The sequence below is a fragment of the Symphalangus syndactylus genome, chromosome 17, assembly GCF_028878055.3.
Source record: "Symphalangus syndactylus isolate Jambi chromosome 17, NHGRI_mSymSyn1-v2.1_pri, whole genome shotgun sequence".
Classification (NCBI taxonomy): Eukaryota; Metazoa; Chordata; class Mammalia; order Primates; family Hylobatidae; genus Symphalangus; species Symphalangus syndactylus.
In genome coordinates, this window is record NC_072439.2 from 40,764,760 (window position 1) to 40,788,084 (window position 23,325).

Genomic DNA, 23,325 nt, shown 5'->3' on the forward strand with positions numbered 1-23,325 from the left:
AAATTTGATGATTAAAATGGATACATGATTTAGTTTTTCTATTTCTTTTTGTGTTTTGGAAATTTGTGTTATCAGGAATTTTGTCCATTTCTTCTAAGTATGCTCTTTTAATTATAATAATGGAGAGTTGGGTCTTCTTCTCCCCCTAGGTGAGTCTAGCTATAAAAGTTGCCTAAGCCAACTTTTAATAATCGTACCAGGAGAATCTTGTCTGTGATGAAAAGTGTCATCAAATGCTGTTTGCTTAAAGTAGAATTAGTCTGCCCTTTGAAAATAGCTAGGAAGATATAATTTTGTATGCTATAATTCTTGGAAGCCAAGAAATCCAGTACTTTAATCACCTATTCAAGTATAATATACAAAATATAAAGTGTACCCATTTTACGTATAAGTCAATGAGTTTTGACAGTGTATAAATCCATGTAACCACTACCACAGACAAGAGAGTAAACATTTCCATAACACCAAAAAGTTCCTTCATGCCCAAGTCTAGTCAATAACTGAGCTATTTCTGGTCAATAGAGATTAGTTTTGCTTTTCTAGAATTTTATATAAATACTTGTACAGTATATATTGTTTTGTATCTGGCTTTTTTGCCCAACACAATGTTTCCGAAATTGTACCAGGTTACTGGACATATCAGTAATTCATTCCATCTATCTGGGTGGTATTTAATTATATGGGTGTATCATAATTTGTTTATCCACTCACCTGTTGAACTAACATCTAGGTAATTTCCAATTTTGTCCATTATGAATAAGGCTGCTATAAACGACTGTGTACAAACATTTGTTGGACACATTTTATTTCACTTGACTAAATGTGTCATAATTGAATTACTGGGTTGTATGGAAAAGATGTGATTAACTTCAGAAGAAACTTCCAAACTGATTTCTGAAGTGTTTGTACCAATTTACATTCCCATTAACATGATGCTTCACAACCTCACCAACACTTAATATTTTGACTTTTTCATTTTAGCTATCCTAGTTTGTGTGCTGTAGCATGTCACTATAATTTTTTTTGCATTTCTCTAATGATTAATAATGTTGAACATTATATCTATGTGCTTATTTGCCATCTTTTTATAGTCTTCTGTGACTTGTCTGTTCAAATCTTTTGGCCTTTTTTGAAAGGTTGCTTTATTTATTTTAAGTTGTAAGAATTCTTTATTCATAAGTCCTTTGTTAGATACACTTATTGCAAATAATACTTCTGGTCTGTGGCTTGGGCTTTGTATTCTCTTAACAATGTCTTTCAAAGAGTAGACAATTTTAATGAACTCCAATATATCATTTTTTTCTTTTGTTGTGTGTACTTTTTGTGTCCTATCTACTTGCTTATCCTGATGTCACAAAGATTTCCTCATATATTTCCTTGTAAATGTTTTATGATTTTAGCTTTTACTATTAGGTCTATGATGTATATTGAGCTTTTTTTTTGTTTAGGGTGTAAGAATTGAGGTCCATTCCCTCCACCTTCACCCACAATGTAGATAACCAACTGTATTAGAACCATTTGTTGAAAAGAATATTCTTTCCCCATTGGATTAATTTGTTTTTTTATTGCGAATCAATTGGCCATGCATATATGGATCTTTTTCTGGACTCTATTCTGTTCCCTTGATGTTTATGTCTATTTTACCAACATCACATTGTCTGGTTTACTGTAACTTTATAGTAAGTCTTGAAATCAGATAGGGCATGTCTTTCTTTTTCAGGAATGTTTTGGCCACTCCAATTATTTTGTATTTCTATATAAATTTCAGAACCAGCTTGACATTTTTACAGAATTTTTTATAGGGATTATGATTAGAATTAGTTGAGTTGATCTAGAGATCAATTTAAAAGGAACTGACATCTTAACCATATTGAGTCTTCTTATCCATGAGTGTGATCTATTTAGTTAGATCTTCTTTAATTTCACTCAGCAATATTTTACAGTGTTCAGTGTAGTGATCCTGTTATTTCCTGCTAAATTTAAGAATTTCATGTTTTGATGACATAATTAGCCTTTAAACTATTTCATTTGCCAATTGTTAGTAGTAGATGTAAAATATATTTTTCTACATTGACCTTTTTTGAGACCTTGTTACATTCATTTATTCTCATAGCATTTTATAAAAATAATGCCATCTGAAAATAGAGTATATCTTCCTTTCCAAACTGTATGCCTTTTCTTGCTTTATTACACTGACCAGGATCTCCAGGAAAATGTCATGTAGTAGTATTAAGAGTAGACATTCTCACCTGGTTTTCAATTTTAGAGGGAAAATAATATTTTGCTATTAAGTATAATGTAAGCTGTAGGTTTTTAAGAGATGTTGTGTATCAAGTTGAGGAAGTTTCCTTCCATTACTAGCCTTCTGAGAGTTTTTATCATGAATGGATTAGGAATTTCATCAATTTATTTTCTGTATGTATTAAGATGATCATATGATTTTTCTCTTTTCTTCTATTAATATAATGAATTACATCCATTGAATACAGATGTTAAATCAACCATGCATTCCTTTATATTGCTGGATTCAGTTTGAGAATTTTTCTGTCTGTATTCAAAGGGGATAATGTGATGTTGATCTGCAGTTTTTCTTTCTTGTAGTTTCTGGGTAGATTTGGTAACGAAGATAAAACCAACCTTATAAAATGAGTTGGGAAATTTCCCCCACTGCTCTTTTCTGAAAGAGTTTATATAGGATTGGCATTAGTTCTTCTTTAAATAACTGGTTTAATTCACCAGTGCAGTTTTCTTTGTGGGGAGATTTTTAATACAAATTTGATTTTTTAAATAGATGATTTAGTTTTCCTATTTCTTTTGGAAATATGTGTCACCAGGAATTTTGTCCATTTATTTGAAGTGCTCTCTTTTAATTATAATAATAGAAAGTTGGGTCTTCTTTTCTCCCTAAACAAACCTGGCTATGACTTAATCTACTTTATTGATCTCTTCAAGAAATCACCTTTTGATTTCATTTACTTCATCTATTGCTTTTACATTTTCTATTTTATTGATTTCTACTACCATTATTTCTTTCCTTCTAATTACTTTGGGTTTTAGTTGCTCTTCATTTTTTAGCTTCATAACTGTAAGCTTAGGTAATTCAGTTTAAACCTTTTAAAATTTTCTAATATACTTAAAGTATAAGTTTGCTGTTAAGTATTGCTTTAGTTGCCCCCTGACGTTCTCGATATGTTATAATTTCATTTTCATTGACTTCAAAATATTTTCTAATTACCTTGTGATGTCCTTCTTTACAGCATGGGTTATTTAGAAATGTATTGTTTAATATCCAAATATTTAGTAATTTTTGTGAAAACTTTTTTTTACTGATTTCTAAGAAGCTCTATTATTAGAGGAATGTACGTTTAAGAATTTTATGTCTTGATGAATTGGCCACTTTATTATAAACCATCCTTCTTAATCTCTGATAATATTCCTTTATCTGGAGTCTTTGTCAAATAGTAACAAAACCACTCCAGCTTTATATGATTAATGTTAGTATAGTATGTCTGTTTCCATCCCCGTTTTTCTACACAGCAGACAGTTGCATTTGTTTTCATGTCTAGTTGGACAATTCTGTCTTTTATTGGAGTTTCTAAACAATTTATTTTAACATAGTTGACCAATAGAGTTGGTTTAAATCTCTAATTTGTTTCTTTTATGGTTATCTCATCTCAACTTTGCTACTTCTCTTAGTCTGTTTAAGCTGCTATAACAGAATACCACAGACTGGGTGGCTTTTACACAAAGAAATTTATTTCTCAGGGTTTTGGAGGCTGGGAAGTTCAAGATTAAGGCATAAGAAGATTTGGTGTCTGGTGAGGGCCTGGTCCATGGTTCATAGCCATCTTTTATCTGTGCCCTCACATGGTGGAAGGGAAGAGGGAATCTATCTGGGGCCCCTTTGATAAAGGCACTTATCCCATTTATGATGGCTTTACCTTCATGACCTAATCACCTCCCAAAGGCCCCACCTCCAAATATCCTCACGTTGGGACTAATTTCTTTTTTCTTCTGTTTCTTTCTTGCCCTCCCTCCCTCCCTTCCTCCCTTCCTCCCTTCCAGATGGATGCTTGCTCTGTTGCTCAGGCTGGAGTGCAGTGGCACAATCTCAGATCACTGCAACCTCTGCCTCCGAGATCCAAGCGATTCTCCTGCCTTAGCCTCCTGAGTAGCTAGGATTACAGGCGCCCACCGGTGCACCCAGCTAATTTGTATATTTTTAGTAGAGACTGGTTTTCACCATGTTGGCCACACTGGTCTCGAACTCTTGGCTTCAAGTGATCCACCTGCCCCAGCCTCCCAAAATGCTGGGATTTCGGGCATGAGCCATCGTGCCCGGTGGGTTCTAATTTCAACATACGACTTTAGGGGGTTGGGGGCCAAACATTTAGTTTGTAGTATTACTTTTTTTTTTTTTTTTAGGTGGAGTCTCACTCTGTCACCCAGGCTGGAGTGCAATGGTGTGCTCTCCCTGCATCTTCTGCCTCCTGGGTTCAAGTGATTCTCCTGCCTCAGCCTCCCAAGTAGCAGGGATTACAAGTGCCTGCCATCATGCACAGCTACTTTTTTTTTTTTTTTTTTTTTTTTTAGTAGACATGGGGTTTCACCATCTTGGCCAGGCTGGTCTCAAACTCCTGGCCTCAAGTGATCCGCCTACCTCGGCCTCCCAATGTGCTGGGATTAAAGGTGTGACCCACTGTCCCTGGCCTGTAGTATTACTTTTGCCCTCCCTTTAAAACTTCTTTTATTGGATTAATTAGATATTTTTTGCATTCCATTTTATCTATTCTATTTGTTTCTTAGCTATCTTAAAAATACTTTTGTCTTTGATCTAGGTCAGCATTTATTTTGGCATACATCAAAATTTTATTTTATTACAAATATTTTCAAATATATTCAAAAGTAGAGAGAACAGTATAATTAACCGGACGTACCCATAACAAACTTTCAACAACTATAAACACATGGCCAATGACGTTTCATCTAAATTGCCACTTCACCTCTCCTGGGTTACTTTGAAGCAAATTTCAGATACCATATTTCATCTGTTACTATTTCAGTATGTATCTCTGCAAGGACTTAAAAAATATACAACAATATGATTACTGCACCTGAAAAATTAACAATTTCTTAAAAACATCAAACAGCCAATCACTGTTCACACTTTCCTGGTTGTCTTTAAGTGATTTTTTTCAGTTCATTTGAATCAAGATTCAAATAAGGCCCATTCCTTGCCAACTGTCTGTTTTTATTGGAGTAGTGGGGGATGAAGAAGCTTCAGCGAGACTTGAAACACTGCTGCAGCCACTACCATCTACAAATCTCAATGCGATTTCCATTTGATTTAAAATTTAAAATAGCAACTAAAAAGATGTAATTGGGAATATTAACTGAACAGAACCCCTACACAGGCATTTTAAAATTGGAATTTCCATTTTACACTGAAGAATGTCATTCTTGGAAACTGTCTGAAGCCTACACAGTCACATCTTGGATAACTGCACATTTCGAAAGTTTCAATCTCGGACAATTTCCAGTATGAGTGATTTCCTATATTACTTCATCTATATCGTATTGCCAAATTCTGTAAAGCTATAATCATATCTTTCAAGAGGAGGAAAACTGCTCTGAATATTCTCTTCACTTTTGCCCATACTCCTTTCTTTGTGATAATTAAGAATTAAATTAACTTAAAATGTGAGGTCTGGGGATAATACTTCAAAACAATAATCAACCATTCTAATGTAGATTGTACTGCTGGAGTTTTAATGTCATTGCTTTACCTCCCTAGGAAATGAGCTACAGATGTAGACAGCAAATGTAATAGCTTAAGAGGAATAAGCTTATGAAAGACACTTAATGAATTATGTACTCATAATTTCCTCTTTGTACTGTTTTTAAAAACTAGCCTAAACTTTTTCCAAATAGAGAGTAAAGAGAAAACATCTATTCCTTTAAGAACAACACAAGAAGGCTTTAGCTGATCTTTACTGTATCAAGTAACACTGGCTCACTAAAATCAAAATTCTGATAATGCTAAACACTGTTATAATTGTATACAATTTAACAAAAATTAATAGATAAAAGTTCTTACAAACTGAAGAATGCTTTGGTAGAAAAAAAGGAACTCCTCTTTTATCATAAAATACATACTTAAGAAAGGAAAAACACATTTTAAAGAGAGGATAAACATAAACTGCTGTCAATTACTACATTTGGTTATCTCATACAATTACGTCTGCTATCCCTGCATGTACAAACCCTACCCATCCTTCAAGGCCTAGCTCAACACTACTAAGAAAGAAATTTTAAATTTCACATTTGCCAATTAGATATGCATTATCAATCACTTTATCCACTTAGGTAAGGCAGAAAGATATGATAGATTGTGGAGCTGAGATTTTTAAGTTGGTCTTTAAAAAATTAAATCAAATTTACGAATTCTTCTCACACTTTTTTTTTTCATTTGACTTTCTTAGTGATCTTGGATGGTAAGCAAGATCTAGTGTTACTACTTTCTTCTATTTTAAAGATCAGCAAACTAAGGATTAGAGAAGTAAAATAAATGACCCAAGGCCATCTTCTGGTCAGTTACTGAGTCCAGACACAAATCGAAGTCGTTGGATTCCAGGAAGTGTTCTCTTTATGTCATACCAGAGCTAAGCTGCCCATTGATTTTAGACTTTCTGAAAGAAGCTTCCTGAATCCCATATGCCCAAATATGAGTCAAAAATAAAAAAAGAGAAAACAGAATAAAGCAGAGAATACTGTGAGCTCTATTGGATATGGTGATGGTCTGGCCTTTACTGTTAACTACTGTCATTTCTACTACAAGTTTTTCAAACAGACTGGCCTTCTCCACATGATATAAAATCATCTGGAAGAATAAAACGAACAGGTTCTTTGTCAAAACAGCTACAGGACTTGTAGGCTGGAGCATTCTTTCTTTTCACCTATTACTATCCTTTCAGTAATATTCACACGCACGGAGAGATTGCTATGTGTCCAGGCATAGTGTCTGGCAGAGAGAACAACATTATCCCAACATTGCCCTTGAGAAGTTTCTGGTTTGGGGGACAGTAAGAGGCAAACAGGGATAAAAATAACCATAATGCAATAATTATTCGTTACAGAAAAAGTACTGGAAAGCAGTTCTACTAAAGGGCGTGTAGGGAAAAATAGAGCATTTGAAGCAATAGCTGAAAATATCTTAATATATGCTAGCTACAATGACATAATTCTGACATTCCCAGTCTGGAAACAACAGATAAATGTTTTAGTTGTTAAGCTGTAGCACAGTACAACATTCTATAAAAGAGATCCAACTGTCAAATAAATATAGCCAAATAAAACTGGAAAAGTAGTGTGTTAATGTTTCAGAGCCAGTGACATTATGAAGTCATAGATTTCTGAAATATTTTCTGTTCTCAGTATACATTTTGTTCAAGAAATTCAATTAGATGTTCAAGTCTTATTCAATTAGCTATTCTCTAGACTTACAGTGTCCACCAAATCCTAACGGTAACATTTAAATCGATGAGGCACATAATATGTTCTGGGCTGATAGTGAGCTGAGGTCTGAAACAGTTTCAACTAGAATTTGCCGATTCCTTTTTAAGTTTTGTGAACTTGGGGTTTGTTTCTGGGTTGGATCTACGCTAGTTATGATTCTCAAATTAGCACAGGTACTGATGTGCTACAGAATAAAATAGCACATTTCTTCTACAAACAAAAATTTCCTTTTCTCACTGATGGGGTGAAGGATGAGATGAGATCAAAGGCCGTAGGTTGGGTTACCTAGAAAAATCAAGGATAAGTAGCCTGTTCTCCCTCATAGGTGAGAATTGAACAATGAGAACACCTGGACACAGGAAGGGGAACATCACACCCTGGGGCCTGTTGTGGGGTGGGGGAAGCTGGGAGGGATAGCATTAGGAGACATACCTAACGTAAATGACAAGTTAATGGGTACAGCACACCAACATGGCACATGTATACATATGTAACAAACCTGCACGTTGTGCACATGTACCCTAACACTTAAAGTATAATTTAAAAAAAATAAAAATCAAGGATAATACAAGAATTAAATTAGTAAGCTGGACATGGCTGTATTTTAGGGTATAAAGGAGAATTCACTTAATTTTTAAAAATAAAACACTAGGATGAAAAACAAACAAATAAGCCTGTCCTTTCATGGGTCTCCTTTGGTTATGCTGCAAGAACCTCTCACCATTTGCCTTCATCCTTAGTTCTTGGTGATAAGCTGGTGAAAAGCAATGCTCTACTGAATTCAGAAGAATTCTAAACATTTGAAAGATTTTAAGAGTTTGAAAGACTTTAATAAAAATGCCTAGAAGAGCAGATATTTTTAGCTTTTTTACATCCTATACACTGGGTATGCTTTATCATTTCCTTTTATCTTGGGCAAATGTATTATCCCATTGTGGGTTGGGTCATTCCCACTTTCAGGATACCAACAACCACGAATGCCTTGAGGGAAAAAAAATAGGTAGGTGGTGAGTGACTGTATCCTTCTCTTTTCATAACAGCAAAAACACAGATAACATCTCATGCACTTTTAAGTTGGAAGATAGAAGAGTGAATAGTATTGGGAAAAAGTGTACTAATTTCTTTGAACATCTCTCACAGGAGTACTCAACAAATTCATTAGAAAATCTCTTTTGAAAGACTCAAATGCTCATAACCAATTCCGGGTTGCTCATTTTGGGCTGGTCCATGTGTGTGTGCTAGGATGGGATGCAGGAGGTCATTAGACAAGGTTACACTGCTGTTACAAGTCACAGGCAAATCCACAGAATGATCAGTTCCATTACTGTTTCTGTTTAGGATGGGGTGTGCTGGCTTCTAGTTGTGGGTCATCTGCTCCACAGATGTAGGCTCTTAGTAACTTACATTGTATCAACTCCTTATTTAGTGCAGAGACATTTTCTTGCCTGAAACGAAACTTTTGCATCACAAAACACCAAACTTTTATAGAGGCCAGCTGAGAAAGGCAACTGATGACGGCTAAGGGGTTTAGTGAAACAAAGATACAGAATGCTTCATCTATATTCACAAAAAAGTTAGTTGTACACAGTAGATCATAAAATGTAACTACTATTTCAGTTAGTAGTCATCTTAGTTTTTACATTCTTTATATATATTTTAAAATATCTATAGCCAATGTATGTAGATGCCAAACACTAAATCTATGAGAAAAACTCAAAGCTATAAACCTTATCAGGACTTTGTCAGTATACCTCTTTCAAGTAGTATCTCTTTATGGTAACATTTTCCAGCTCTTTAACTTCTACAGATGTTTCCTAATTTACCTCCTGCATTCTTACACTGCCAGAGAGCCCCCCTGGGCCACTCCTCCGACTCAAGTGACATTCCCAGGTGTGTGATCCCTTCTCCCAGTCAAGCCTAATGTGTTGTGGCTTCCCAGAGTCTGCCTCCCTCCTGGATCTAGGCAGACAGAAACAATCACATAACATTTCTTAGGCTTAATTGCAGTGGCTCAAAATGTTTCCTGGTTTCACTGTCTTGAAAAAGCTATTAAATACCCACAGAGTTCCTAAAATCATCTGATTCCCCCAGTCATGTACACCTAAAACTGAGGAGTTGATTTTTGAAACTTTTCTGTGAAGTCACAGGAAAAAAAAAATGAGTTGGGGGGAGGGGGAGAAGACATCAAATACTGATCTGTACCTTCTTAATTTCTATTTAAAGAAGCAAAGTAATAATAATCGAGAATTACTTGCAAAAATGTCCACTGCTACCAAGATATCAGATAGGATCTCTTATGAATCAATGAAGAACTTACAATAGTATCTGAGTTAGCAGGGAACATGATGCTCTGAGTAATTACCTTTGTTTAACTCTAACTTTATAAGTAGCTAATTACATAAGTTTATAAGTTCTAATTACATAAGTAGCTTATGTGACATAGCCCAAGGTCAGCATGTATCTCTGCTTCGTAATCACCTTTGAAATTCTGTTTCAGGTGTGTCTAACTGTCCTAGCTGATGTCCCCCAAGTTTTTATAAATACCAAGGTTTGGTATCCTATCTTAGGTTATACAGAAAGTTCTTAAAGTTTGTTGAACAATTAAGTAGGCAGAATAAATGTAGATGTTTCATATACCAATAACAACTACAGTTTGAAAGCACAGATGTAGAAAAGTTTCTACATATAAAATATTGTTATAAGTATAAAAATTGAAATATAAAATATTGACTTAACTCTGATCTGGCCCTTTCCTTCCCTGATTCTCCCAAGCAGAATTCTGACTGCTTGTTTCCTAAGCCAATTAATTAAAAAACAACATAGGTCTGCATAATCAAGTATTTCCCAAAAACTCAATGTTAAACCAATGAAGATGTTTTTCCACTGTCAATCATAGTTTTCAGACAACCGCTTGCACCCCACAGAAGAGAAAACAGTATAGCTATATAAGCAAACAGGTTCCTATCTCTGAGGCTTCAGAAGTTATGATGGTTGAAATGGTTTAGTAAATGGATATCCATGTATCACACTTGCAGTCTCATTTTTAAGCCTTACATGAAATTTTCATCAAGAATAATAAAGAATATATGACATATGTTTATGAGCCTAAAAATGTCACAAAATAAATTCATGGTTTACAAATATTTTTATCATTTGGAGAACTTTTATCCTCATTTATGTCATAGAAAGTTAAAGTAAGTCACAGTTATAGGACCTTTGACATTATTTTAAAATATATTAAGGTGGCAATACATAATCTTTAAATATTTATAGTCCATATCTTGTATCTGAAATACTCTGTCCCATAGTTTACTACAAACTTTTATTTATCAAACCTTCCATCATTTGATGTTCCTAAAAGCCCGGGGCGGATTTCTAAAACTCACTCCAATTTGCACATTCTACAATACATTCTTCATTTACCTTTTCTCTCAAATGTCCTTGATGCTAAGCAGTATACACTGTAAATACTTTTTTTCTCTATTTGTAAAAGGAACATTTCTTTAAAATAATTTTGAAGTATGCTTGTGTAAATGTTACAATCTACCTCTTAGATTATAAATCTTAGGGAGTAATGTCTGAGTCTTTTTAATATGCTTTCAATTAAATGTACTGGCTTTCTGAATACATTTAAAAGGATAAATGCTCCATTCAATGCAGAGGGAAATAACAGACATTGCTCTAGCACAGAGTCAAAGCCAAAGGAACTATAAAGCACACTTGGGTGTTCACTGTGCAATAATACATTTTTAATAGCATGTAGCACAATGTCAAATTTCAATCCTATAAAATGACCAGAGAAAATACTCTTTATCTTTCCAGGTATAAATGCCATACCAATGTGAACAGAGTTTAAACTCTGTTATATAATCCAACCTACCAATAATTAAACATAATATTAATATTTATGGGTTTGTCCATGCAGAACAGCTCTAAATGCAATCTTTCCCCTATAACTCATTGAACAAATAAATGACAACAAAAAGAAAAAAATGTAATTTTTGGAGGGTTCCAGGAAGCATGTGTCTCTGATATGAAAATAAAGTTGGTTAATCCTTGGAACTATTTAAGAATAAAGTTCCTAGATAAAATAAGACAGCATTCATCCTTCAGAGGACAAGTGAAGACAGAGTAAAGGGCACTATAATGAATTTTTCTTGGAAATTATGAGCACAGAGTTTTGTGTTATCACAGTTTTCAGGCTGCCATTTTGGCATTGTTTTCAAACTGTAGGAATTGTGATTGGTATTGGTTCATGAATGTCTATGCATATTCTCATGCTAAAACATGGATTGCTATTGTACAAACTACACAAGTTGTAAACCTAGATCGCATGTAGTGGAAAATTATTTTGTTTATGTTATAAAACTAGCACTGAAACCAAGAGAGTAGGAAGGACCTGGATACCAAATGATGTGTACAGAGGCAGCGGTTCTTTGATTTGAATGGTCAAATTTTATTTCATGTACGCTGTCCAGCAAAAAACTTCCTGAGATTATTTGGATATCTAATGCTGCTCTTCTTTCTGTGACCTAGCAGCATGTATAATCTTCTGCTTAAATTTTTAAATTTATATATATATATATATATATATATATATATATAAAGCAACATGTAAAAATGCAAGCACCATTCTTCTATATTCCTTATATTATATTTCCAAATGCCTTGCCCTTTATTTGTTCTTCATAAAATTCTTTTACAATTCCTTCTTCCTTCTTATATCAGAATTTTATCTCCTGAACCTAAAGCCACTCACATTAGCCCCTACCTAAAAACCTTAACAGCTCTCTACTTCCTACTGCAGTGTCCTCCAAACCTCTACTTCCTACTGCACTGTTCCCCAAACTCATGACATTTGACAATTCCTTTCATAATTTTTTACCCTTTCTTTCATTGCCCTGTACTATTATTTGTTTAATGGTTTTCTTTAGAGTTCCTTTTATAACTTAAAAAAAAATTTTTCGCAGTGGCTCACAACTGTAATCCCAGCACTTTGGGAGGCCAAGGTGGGCGGATCATGAGGTCAGGAGATCGAGACCATCCTGGCTAACAAGGTGAAACCCCGTCTCTACTAAAAATACAAAAATTAGCCGGGCATGTTGGCGGGCACCTGTAGTCCCAGCTACTCAGGAGGCTGAGGCAGGAGAATGGCGTGAACCCGGGAGGTGGAGCCTGCAGTGAGCCGAGATTGCACCACTGCACTCCAGCCTGGGTAACAGGGCAAGACTCCGTCTCAAAAAAAAAAAAAAAAAAAAAGTAAAAGGAACACAGGTTGACTAGAAATATCAGGTTTTGACTGAAAATGAAAGGTAGTTAAATATACTATGAATATCACTACTTGGATAAAACTGTTAACAAGTGTTTATTTATTATTACAATTAAATGTCAAGTAAGAAATTCGATAAATTAGTATGGACGAGGGAGATAAATTACTCAGAAGTGTTTTGGTCTTTTGATTTGTAGACTTTGCAATATAAATAGTACCAGAGTCTGCAATATAGTCACTAAATCCAAGGGAGTCTAAATTTCTGAACCTGAAAAACTAATAGCTTAGAGGCATGTGATCTCTGAAATTATTTATGGGTAGATGAAACTTCCAAACACATAACATGCAGCTACTGATACTACAGAGAATCATCTACCATAATGACTTCTATTTAAGCAGGAATATAAAAAAGTATAATTTTAAAAGTCAAATGGATTAAAATATTCTACATCAGACACTATACTTCTCTCTATAAAATTTATGTTGGTAAAAATTAACTTTGAGATACATTGTTATTAATTTAGGAGCACAGCTGGAGGTTTTTCTATCCCTCATGTGACTAACTGATAAAAATACATCAATCTTGTACATGAGTACCTTAAGATACTGATGTGGTTTGTTAACGATAGATTTCATTTTCTAAATACAAAAGTGATACCTCTTTTCAAAAATTTTAAAGAGGTTACAAAGGAAAACTCCCTCTGTTTTTGCTATTTGATATAGTTTTGTAATACATTTGGTCTTATGCTATCACCATAGATAAACTACTTCCCTGGCATATCAGTGAATATTTTCAGGAAATATGCTGAATATTTCTTCTAATAATTTTTAGCCAGGATGATGATGATATTATTATTATTATAGATGGAGTTCTGCTATGTTGCCCAGGCTGGCTTTAAACTCCTGGGCTCAAGTGATCCTCCTGCTTTAGCCTCTCTAGTAGCTGGGACTACAGGAATGTGCCACCTCACCTGGCTTGTTCCAATAATTTTTAAAAAGTGTTTTTCACAAAGTATGGCTCCAAGCAATATTTTTGCAGTGATATACTGAAGCACATGGTTAAGTATTATTTTTAAACTGTTTTTTAGTGTTTTTATTAGTACAGGTAAACGTTAAAGCTTTGTGTTATGTAAATTGCATTACTTCAATTTTTTCCTTAGTTTCCTTTCCTGGAAATAAGTATGGATGCAAAAGATGTAACTAAAATGAAGTGACTGGAACATCATATCCTCTCATTTATAACTGTGATAATTTTAAACCCTTATATATTTTTATAATTATGGATTGAATGCTTGATGTATATAAAACACCAAAGGTTTAAAAACAATGCAGAATATAGAAATTAGAATTTATAATCTAGAAGCAAATATACATTTAAACACAGATTGCTATCATATAAAAAATATAATTATCATATAAACTATACAAGTATCATTCATTATAGGGGTTTTGAATGGTCCTAGTTAACCAGCTTCCCCAGTGGCAATTTTTCTTCCAATGTGGTCTGATTCACATCAAAGATGAGACTTAGATACCGACTGATATTGAACATCAGCAGTTTATTCTAGCAGCGCCCCTACAAGTTGGATAATGGGAGCAGATGGGTGGCATGAGCCAGATTCAATCAGGGGTCAGATGACCGCCCATCCAAGAGGGTCTCCATTTGGAGACTATTCTCAGAGTTTGGGGGATTCTTCCCCTTTCTTACACCTGTGTTCAATCGGAGTCAGTCACCAGGTCTTTCATTCATAAAAGGAGGTTAAGCTAGTCTTGTAAGGGTCACTTTGTTTAAAGGTTTGTAAGAGTTGCATCTGTACTGAGGTGGATGTGTCTCCTGGAAATCCCCAGGCCAGGTTGCTTCACACTGCTACTGCTAAGTGGCACATAGTGTCAGCTCTGTGAGGTGTTCCAGTAGGACTTACGGCTATCATTCATCTTATAGACAGGAAATGTCTCTTATAGTATGCTACAACCAGGGGAGAGCTAGAGGGCAGCAGGAGGTAGAATAAGCATTGTTTTCTGGGGCTTATCACAGAAACTACAAGGAAAAAGGGACATCTAAACCGAGCAAAAAAAAAAAAAAAATAGATTTCAGGCAGAGATCAAGGAGGGTAAATTCTAGACAGAAGGCACAGTGTGAGAAAAGACATAGAGATAGGAAATTATAATCGATATTAGGGTAATGACAAGGGATTTAAACTGACTAGAATCTGCGTGGGAGAGTGGTGAAATGCTGGGAAAACAGGCTGGGTGTTACATCAGAGTGCAGCTTTGAGAAAAATGTCTCTGCTGAATGAATACGGTAAACAATGAATTGCCAAATAGGGAATCTATCTAGCTATTTTAGTGTTTCTAATTACAGAGCTAAAGTGCTGTATTATAGGAAACAAATACTGAATCAGCGCATTAAGAAAGTGTCCCTCATTGGCAATACTATTTTAAATAGTCAGGAGGTTTGAAGTTTCAGAATAGATTATTTATGGTTTTGTATATATGGAGAGTCAGGAGGTAGAGAGGCGGATAAATAGACACAGATAAATACAGAAAAAAAACATTCTAATGCCTGATTTGTCAATAACATACTTTCTTTAATTTAGAAATTGGAAACTGTCTGAATCTAAAATGTGTATCTTTCCACTACTCAATTGTTGCTCCCCTATAAGAAGTGGACTTACTGGCCTTTTGACTCTGAGAAAGTCATTCAGACCCTCTAAGCAACACTATTCTCATCTGTAAGTAGGGTATAGAAATCACTCACTTTACAGAGGTTCAGAATTGGTTTTGGAAAATTACATTTTTTCTGGAAAACTGTCCATTTATCTGTTTTCAAATGCACTGGAGAACACTGTTCATAGTATTCTCTTATGAATTTAAAAATCTTTACTACCCATTGTTATACATCTTTTTTATTCTAAATATTGTTTGTGCCTTCTCTCTCTTCTTGATTAGTATTGCAAGAAGTTTCTCCATTTTATTAGTCTTCTTTAAGAATTTTTATTTTTTGATCCTTCCGAGTATTTCTTTGCTTTGCATTTCCCATCCTCTGCTAACTCTACAGGCTTCCTCTGTGTTCTACTTCTAACCTCCTGTGGATCTGTTTAGTTATTAATTTTAACATCTTGTTTTGCATTGTGATTTCTTCTAAACCTATTAATTAATTTGAAGTTGCTTTTTGGGTGTTTTGTTTATTTTAGTTCCCAAGCTAAACTAGAAGGGGTGATAAATATCTTTCCATTGTTTTGTAGTTTTATTGCATTTTTATTAGAAAACATGTTCTGGATGATATTGATTATTTGGATTTACTTATAATTTACTGAAGTATCTATACATTTATATAAGCTTATTGAATTTACTCTTTGTGCTTGAACACGGTAAATTTTCAGAAGTGTTCCATGTTTTCTTAAAAAGAATGACATTCTCTACATTAGGTTCTATTTGACTCTCCTATCAAGCTTGTAAATTTTCTAAATACTCTAGTCTCTGCTTTCTTTATTTTTTTTACTTAGTACTTATCTAATTTTTTCTTTCCTCTTATTTCTGTATTTCTAACCTTTCTGTGACTGTCCCCTGTAAACAGCATACAACTGTATTAAAAAATTCAATATGAAGATTTTGTCTTTTACAATTGTGTTTAATTGGTTTAATTGTAAAAACAGTTACATTTAGATGTAATTTTTCTGGGTTTATTTTGCCCCTTCCTCTCTTACTATACTTTGAGTCTGTTATTTCTACCTCTAATAGTTCATATTTTAAGAGTTTACTCTTAAACTTTTAACATCTATATTTAACAAATTGAAAAACTAATTATAATCTCAATTTCTTTCTGAAAAAAAAAAACAAAAAACAAAAAACAAAAAGCAGAAAAATTTTAAAAAATCATTAGAAGGCGGGGTGGAGCCAAGATGGCCGAACAGGAACAGCTCCGGTCTACAGCTCCCAGCATGAGCGACGCAGAAGACGGGTGATTTCTGCATTTCCATCTGAGGTACTGGGTTCATCTCACTAGGGAGTGCCAAACAGTGGGTGCAAACAGTCGGTGCAGCGCACCCTGCATGAGCTGAAGCAGGGCGAGGCATTGCCTCACTTGGGAAGTGCAAGGGGTCAGGGAGTTTCCTTTCCAAGTCAAAGAAAGGGGTAACAGACACCACTTGGAAAATCAGGTCACTCCCACCCTAATACTGCGCTTTTCCAATGGGCTTGGAAAACAGCACACCAAGAGATTGTGTCCCGCACCTGACTCAGAGGGTCCTATGCCCATGGAGTCTCGCTGATTGCTAGCACAGCAGTCTGAGATCAAACTGCAAGGCAGCAGCGAGGCTAGGAGAGGGGCGCCCGCCATTGCCCAGGCTTGCTTAGGTACACAAAGCAGCCAGGAAGCTCAAACTGAGTGGAGCCCACCACAGCTCAAGGAGGCCTGCCTGCCTCTGTAGGCTCCACCTCTGGGGGCAGGGCACAGACAAACAAAAAGACAGCAGGAACCTCTGCAGACTTAAATGTCCCTGTCTGACAGCTTTGAGGAGAGTAGTGGTTGTCCTAGCACGCAGCTGGAGATCTGAGGATGGGCAGACTGCCTCCTAAAGTGGGTCCCTGACCCCCGAGCAGCCTAACTGGGAGGCACCCCCCAGTAGGGACAGACTGACACCTCACTCGGCCAGGTACTCCTCTGAGACAAAACTTCCAGAGGAACGATCAGACAGCTCAATTTGTGGTCTCACGAAAATCCGCTGTTCTGCAGCCACCGCTGCTGACACCCAGCAAAACAGGGTCTGGAGTGGACCTCTAGCAAACTCCAACAGACCTGCAGCTGAGGGTCCTGTCTGGTAGAAGGAAAACTAACAAACAGAAAGGACACCCACACCAAAAACCCATCTGTACATCACCATCATCGAAGACCAAAAGTAGAAAAACCTACAAAGATGGGGAGAAAACAGAGCAGAAACACTGGAAACTCTAAAAAGAAGAGCACCTCTCCTCCTCCAAAGGAACGCAGTTCCTCACCAGCAACAGAACAAAGCTGGATGGAGAATGACTTTGATGAGTTGAGAGAAGAAGGCTTCAGATGATCAAACTACTCCGAGCTACGGGAGGAAATTCAAACCAATGGCAAAGAAGTTAAAAACTTCGAAAAAAAATAGGTGAATGTATAACTAAGATAACCAATGCAGAGAAGGGCTTAAAGGAGCTGATGGAGCTGAAAGCCAAGGCTCGAGAACTACACGAAGATTGCAGAAGCCTCAGTAGCAGATGCGATCAACTGGAAGAAAGGGTATCAGCGATGGAAGATGAAATGAATGAAAGGAAGCGAGAAGGGAAAGTTTAGAGAAAAAGGGATAAAAAGAAACGAACAAAGCCTCCAAGAAATATGGAACTATGTGAAAAGACCTAACCTACGTCTGATTGGTATACCTGAAAGTGACGGGGAGAATGGAACCAAGTTGGAAAACACTCTGCAAGATATTATCAAGGAGAACTTCCCCAATCTAGCAAGGCAGGCCAAGATTCAGATTCAGGAAATACAGAGAATGCCACAAAGATACTCCTCGAGAGGAGCAACTCCAAGATACATAACTGTCAGATTCACCAAAGTTGAAATGAAGGAAAAAATGTTAAGGGCAGCCAGAGAGAAAGGACGGGTTACCCACAAAGGGAAGCCCATCAGACTAACAGCTGAACTCTTGGCAGAAACTCTACAAGCCAGAACAGAGTGGGGGCTGATATTCAACATTATTAAAGAAAAGAATTTTCAACCCAGAATCTCATATCCAGCCAAACTAAGCTTCATAAGTGAAGGAGAAGCAAAATCCTTTACAGACAAGCAAATGCTGAGTGATTTTGTCACCACCAGGCCTGCCCTAAAAGAGCTCCTGAAGGAAGCACTAAACATGGAAAGGAACAAACGGTACCAGCCACTGCAAAAACATGCCAAATTGTAAAGACCATTGAGGCTAGGAAGAAACTACATCAACTCACGAGCAAAATAACCAGCTAACATCATAATGACAGGATCAAATTCACACGTAACAATATTAACTTTAAATGTAAATGGGCTAAATGCTCCAATTAAAAGACACAGACTGGCAAATTGGATAAGGAGTCAAGACCCATCAGTGTGCTGTATTCAGGAAACCCATCCCACGTGAAGAGACACACATAGACTCAAAATAAAGAGATGGAGGAAGATCTACCAAGCAAATGGAAAACAAAAAAAGGCAGGGGTTGCAATCCTAGTCTCTGATAAAATAGACTTTAAACCAACAAGGATCAAAAGAGACAAAGACGGCCATTACATAATGGTAAAGGGATCAATTCAACAAGAAGAGCTAACTATCCTGAATATATATGCACCCAACACAGGAGCACCCAGGTTCACCAAGCAAGTCCTGAGTGACCAACAAAGAGACTTAAACTCTCACACAATAATAATGGGAGATTTTAACACCCCACTGTCAACATTAGACAGATCAATGAGACAGAAAGTTAACAAGGATACCCAGGAATTGAACTCAGCTCTGCACCACGCGGACCTAATAGACATCTACAGAACTCTCCACCCCAAATCAACAGAATATACATTTTTTTCAGCACCACACTACACTTACTCCAAAATTGACCACATAGTTAGAAGTAAAGCTCTCCTCAGCAAATGTAAAAGAACAGAAATTATAACAAACCGTCTCTCAGACCACAGTGCAATCAAACTAGAACTCAGGATTAAGAAACTCATTCAAAACCGCTCAACTACATGGAAACTGAACAACCTGCTCCTGAATGACTATTGGGTACATAATGAAATGAAGGCAGAAATAAAGATGTTCTTTGAAACCAACGAGAACAAAGACACAACATACCAGAATCTCTGGGACACATTCAAAGCAGTGTGTAGAGGGAAATTTATAGCATTAAATGCCCACAAGAGAAAGCAGGAAAGATCCAAAATTGACATCCTAACATCACAATTAAAAGAACTAGAAAAGCAAGAGCAAACACCTTCAAAAGCTAGCAGAAGGCTAGAAATAACCAAAATCAGAGCAGAACTGAAGGAAATAGAGACACAAAAAACCCTTCAAAAAATTAATGAATCCAGGAGCTGGCTTTTTGAAAAGATCAACAAAATTGATAGACTGCTAGCAAGACTAATAAAGAAGAAAAGAGAGAAGAATCAAATAGATGCAACAAAAAATGAAAAAGAGGATATCACCACCGATCCCACAGAAATACAGTCTACCATCAGAGAATACTACAAACACCTCTACACAAATAAACTAGAAAATCTAGAAGAAATGGACAAATTCCTCGACAAATACACCCTCCCAAGACTAAACCAGGAAGAAGTTGAATCTCTGAATAGACCAATAACAGGCTCTGAAATTGTGGCAATAATCAAGAGCTTACCAACCAAAAAGAGTCCAGGACCTGATGGATTCACAGCCGAATTCTACCAGAGGTACAAGGGGGAACTGGTACCATTCCTTCTGAAACTATTCCAATCGATAGAAAAAGAGGGAATCCTCCCTAACACATTTTATGAAGCCAGCATCGTCCTGATACCAAAGCCTGGCAGAGACACAACCAAAAAAGAGAATTTCAGACCAATATCCTTGATGAATATTGATGCAAAAATCCTCAATAAAATACTGGCAAACCGAATCCAGCAGTACATCAAAAAGCTTACACACCATGATCAAGTGGGCTTCATACCTGGGATGCAAGGCTGGTTCAACATATGCAAATCAATAAATGTAATCCAGCATATAAACAGAACCAAAGACAAAAACCACATGATTATCTCAATAGATGCAGAAAAGGCCTTTGACAAAATTCAACAACTCTTCATGCTAAAAACACTCAATAAATTAGGTATTGATGGGACGCATCTCAAAACAATTAGAGCTATCTACAACAAACCCACAGCCAATATCATACTGAATGGGCAAAAACTGGAAGCATTCCCTCTGAAAACTGGCACAAGACAGGGATGCCCTCTCTCACCACTCCTAGTCAACATAGTGCTGGAAGTTCTGGCCAGGGCAATCAGGCAGGAGAAGGAAATAAAGGGTATTCAATTAGGAAAAGAGGAAGTCAAATTGTCCCTGTTTGCGGATGATATGATTGTATATCTAGAAAACCCCACTGTCTCAGCCCAAAATCTCCTTAAGCTGATAAGCAACTTCAGCAAAGTCTCAGGATACAAAATCAATGTACAAAAATCACAAGCATTCTTGTACACCAATCACAGACAAACAGAGAGCCAAATCATGAGTGAACTACCATTCACAATTGCTTCAAAGAGAATAAAATACCTAGGAATCCAACTTACCAGGGACGTGAAGGACCTCTTCAAGGAGAACTACAAACCACTGCTCAATGAAATAAAAGAGGAAACAAACAAATGTAGGAACATTTCATGCTCATGGGTTGGAAGAATCAATATCATGAAAATGGCCATACTGCCCAAGGTAATTTATAGATTCAATGCCATCCCCATCAAGCTACCAACGACTTTCTTCACAGAATTGGAAAAAACTACTTTAAAGTTCATATGGAATCAAAAAAGAGCCCGCATCGCCAAGTCAATCCTAAGCCAACAGAACAAAGCTGGAGGCATCACCCTACCTGACTTTAAACTATACTACAAGGCTACAGTAACCAAAACAGCATGGTACTGGTACCACAACAGAGACATAGATCAATGGAACAGAACAGAGCCCTCAGAAATAATGCTGCATATCTACAACTATCCGATCTTTGACAAACCTGACAAAAACAAGCAATGGGAAAAGGATTCCCTGTTTAATAAATGGTGCTGGGAAAACTGGCTAGCCATATGTAGAGAGCTGAAACTGGATCCCTTCCTTACACCTTATACAAAAATTAATTCAAGATGGATTAAAGGCTTACATGTTTGACCTAAAACCATAAAAACCATGGAAGCAAACCTAGGCAATACCATTCAGGACATAGGCATGGGCAAGCACTCCATGTCGAAAACACCAAAAGCAATGGCAACAAAAGCCAAAATTGACAAATGGGATCTAATTAAACTAAAGAGCTTCTGCACAGCAAAAGAAACTACCATCAGAGTGAACAGGCAACATACAGAATGGGAGAAAATTTTCACAACCTACTCATCTGACAAAGGGCTAATATCCAGAATCTATAATGAACTCAAACAAATTTACAAGAAAAAAACAACCCCATCAAAAAGTGGGCGAAGGTCATGAACAGACACTTCTCAAAAGAAGACATTTATGCAGCCAAAAAACACATGCAAAAATGCTCATCATCACTGGCCATCAGAGCAATGCAAATCAAAACCACAATGAGCTACCATCTCACACCAGTTAGAATGGCCATCATTAAAAAGTCAGGAAACAACAGGTGCTGGAGAGGATGTGGAGAAATAGGAACACTTTTACACTGTTGGTGGGACTGTAAACTAGTTCAACCATTGTGGAAGTCAGTGTGGTGATTCCTCAGGGATCTAGAACTAGAAATACCATTTGACCCAGCCATCCCATTACTGGGTATATACCCAAAGGACTATAAATCATGCTGCTATAAAGACACATGCACACGTATGTTTATTGCGGCACTATTCACAAGAGCAAAGACTTGGAACTAACCCAAATGTCCAACAAGGATAGACTGGATTAAGAAAATGTGGCACATATACACCATGGAATACTATGCAGCCATAAAAAATGATGAGTTCATGTCCTTTGTAGGGACATGGATGAAACTGGAAACCATCATTCTCAGTAAACTATCGCAGGACAAAAAAACCAAACACCGCATGTTCTCACTCATAGGTGGGAAATGAACAATGAGAACACATGGACACAGGAAGGGGAACATCACACTCTGGGGACTGTTGTGGGGTGGGGGAAGGGGGGAGGGACAGCATTAGGAGATATACCTAATGCTAAATGACCAGTTAATGGGTGCAGCACACCAACATGGCACATGGATACATATGTAACAAACATTACACATGGATAGATGTGTAATACACAAACAACATTACACATGGATACATATGTAACAAACCTGCACATTGTGCACATGTACCCTAAAACTTAAAGTATAATAATAATAATAAAAAAATCATTAGAAGGCTTTTTCTAAAAGTTCTCAATACCACATCCTATGTCATTTCTCTAGAATTTCAGCTTCCCAAGTTTTATTTTTTTGTAAAAATTGCTGAATTATAACATATATATGTGTCATATAGAACACACATATATACTGCACCAATCATAAGTATATAACTTTCAGTATAATTGAAAGATACACTATTTCCTTTATTTCTTTTAAAGTCTCTTTCAATTTTTTTTGTTTTTTTTTTTTTTGCAATGCAAGGTTCTTTATGTATTCATTTGTCCATCTGTCACACCTGGTGGCTTCCTTGCCTCCAATAATTGGTGTGGTTTCTATTAGGTTGGTGCCAAAGTAAACTGTGGTTTTACCATTACTTTTAATGGCAAAAAGTAACGGCAAAACCACAGTTAACTTTTGCACCAGCCTGATACTCTCTGACTATC

The 23,325-nt window shown here is 36.3% G+C and overlaps 1 protein-coding gene and 1 non-coding gene across 2 annotated transcripts in view; both read right to left on the reverse strand.

Annotated features, from left to right (window-relative positions):
• The window catches only part of SLC2A13 (solute carrier family 2 member 13), a 367,374-nt gene that overhangs the window by 56,104 nt on the left and 287,945 nt on the right, over positions 1-23,325 (reverse strand). The gene's annotated exons all lie outside the window — the stretch shown is intronic.
• LOC129467151 (small nucleolar RNA SNORA22) lies at positions 11,121-11,254 on the reverse strand. Its single transcript, XR_008652282.2, has one exon. It is a non-coding gene; the product is annotated as a small nucleolar RNA SNORA22 (small nucleolar RNA).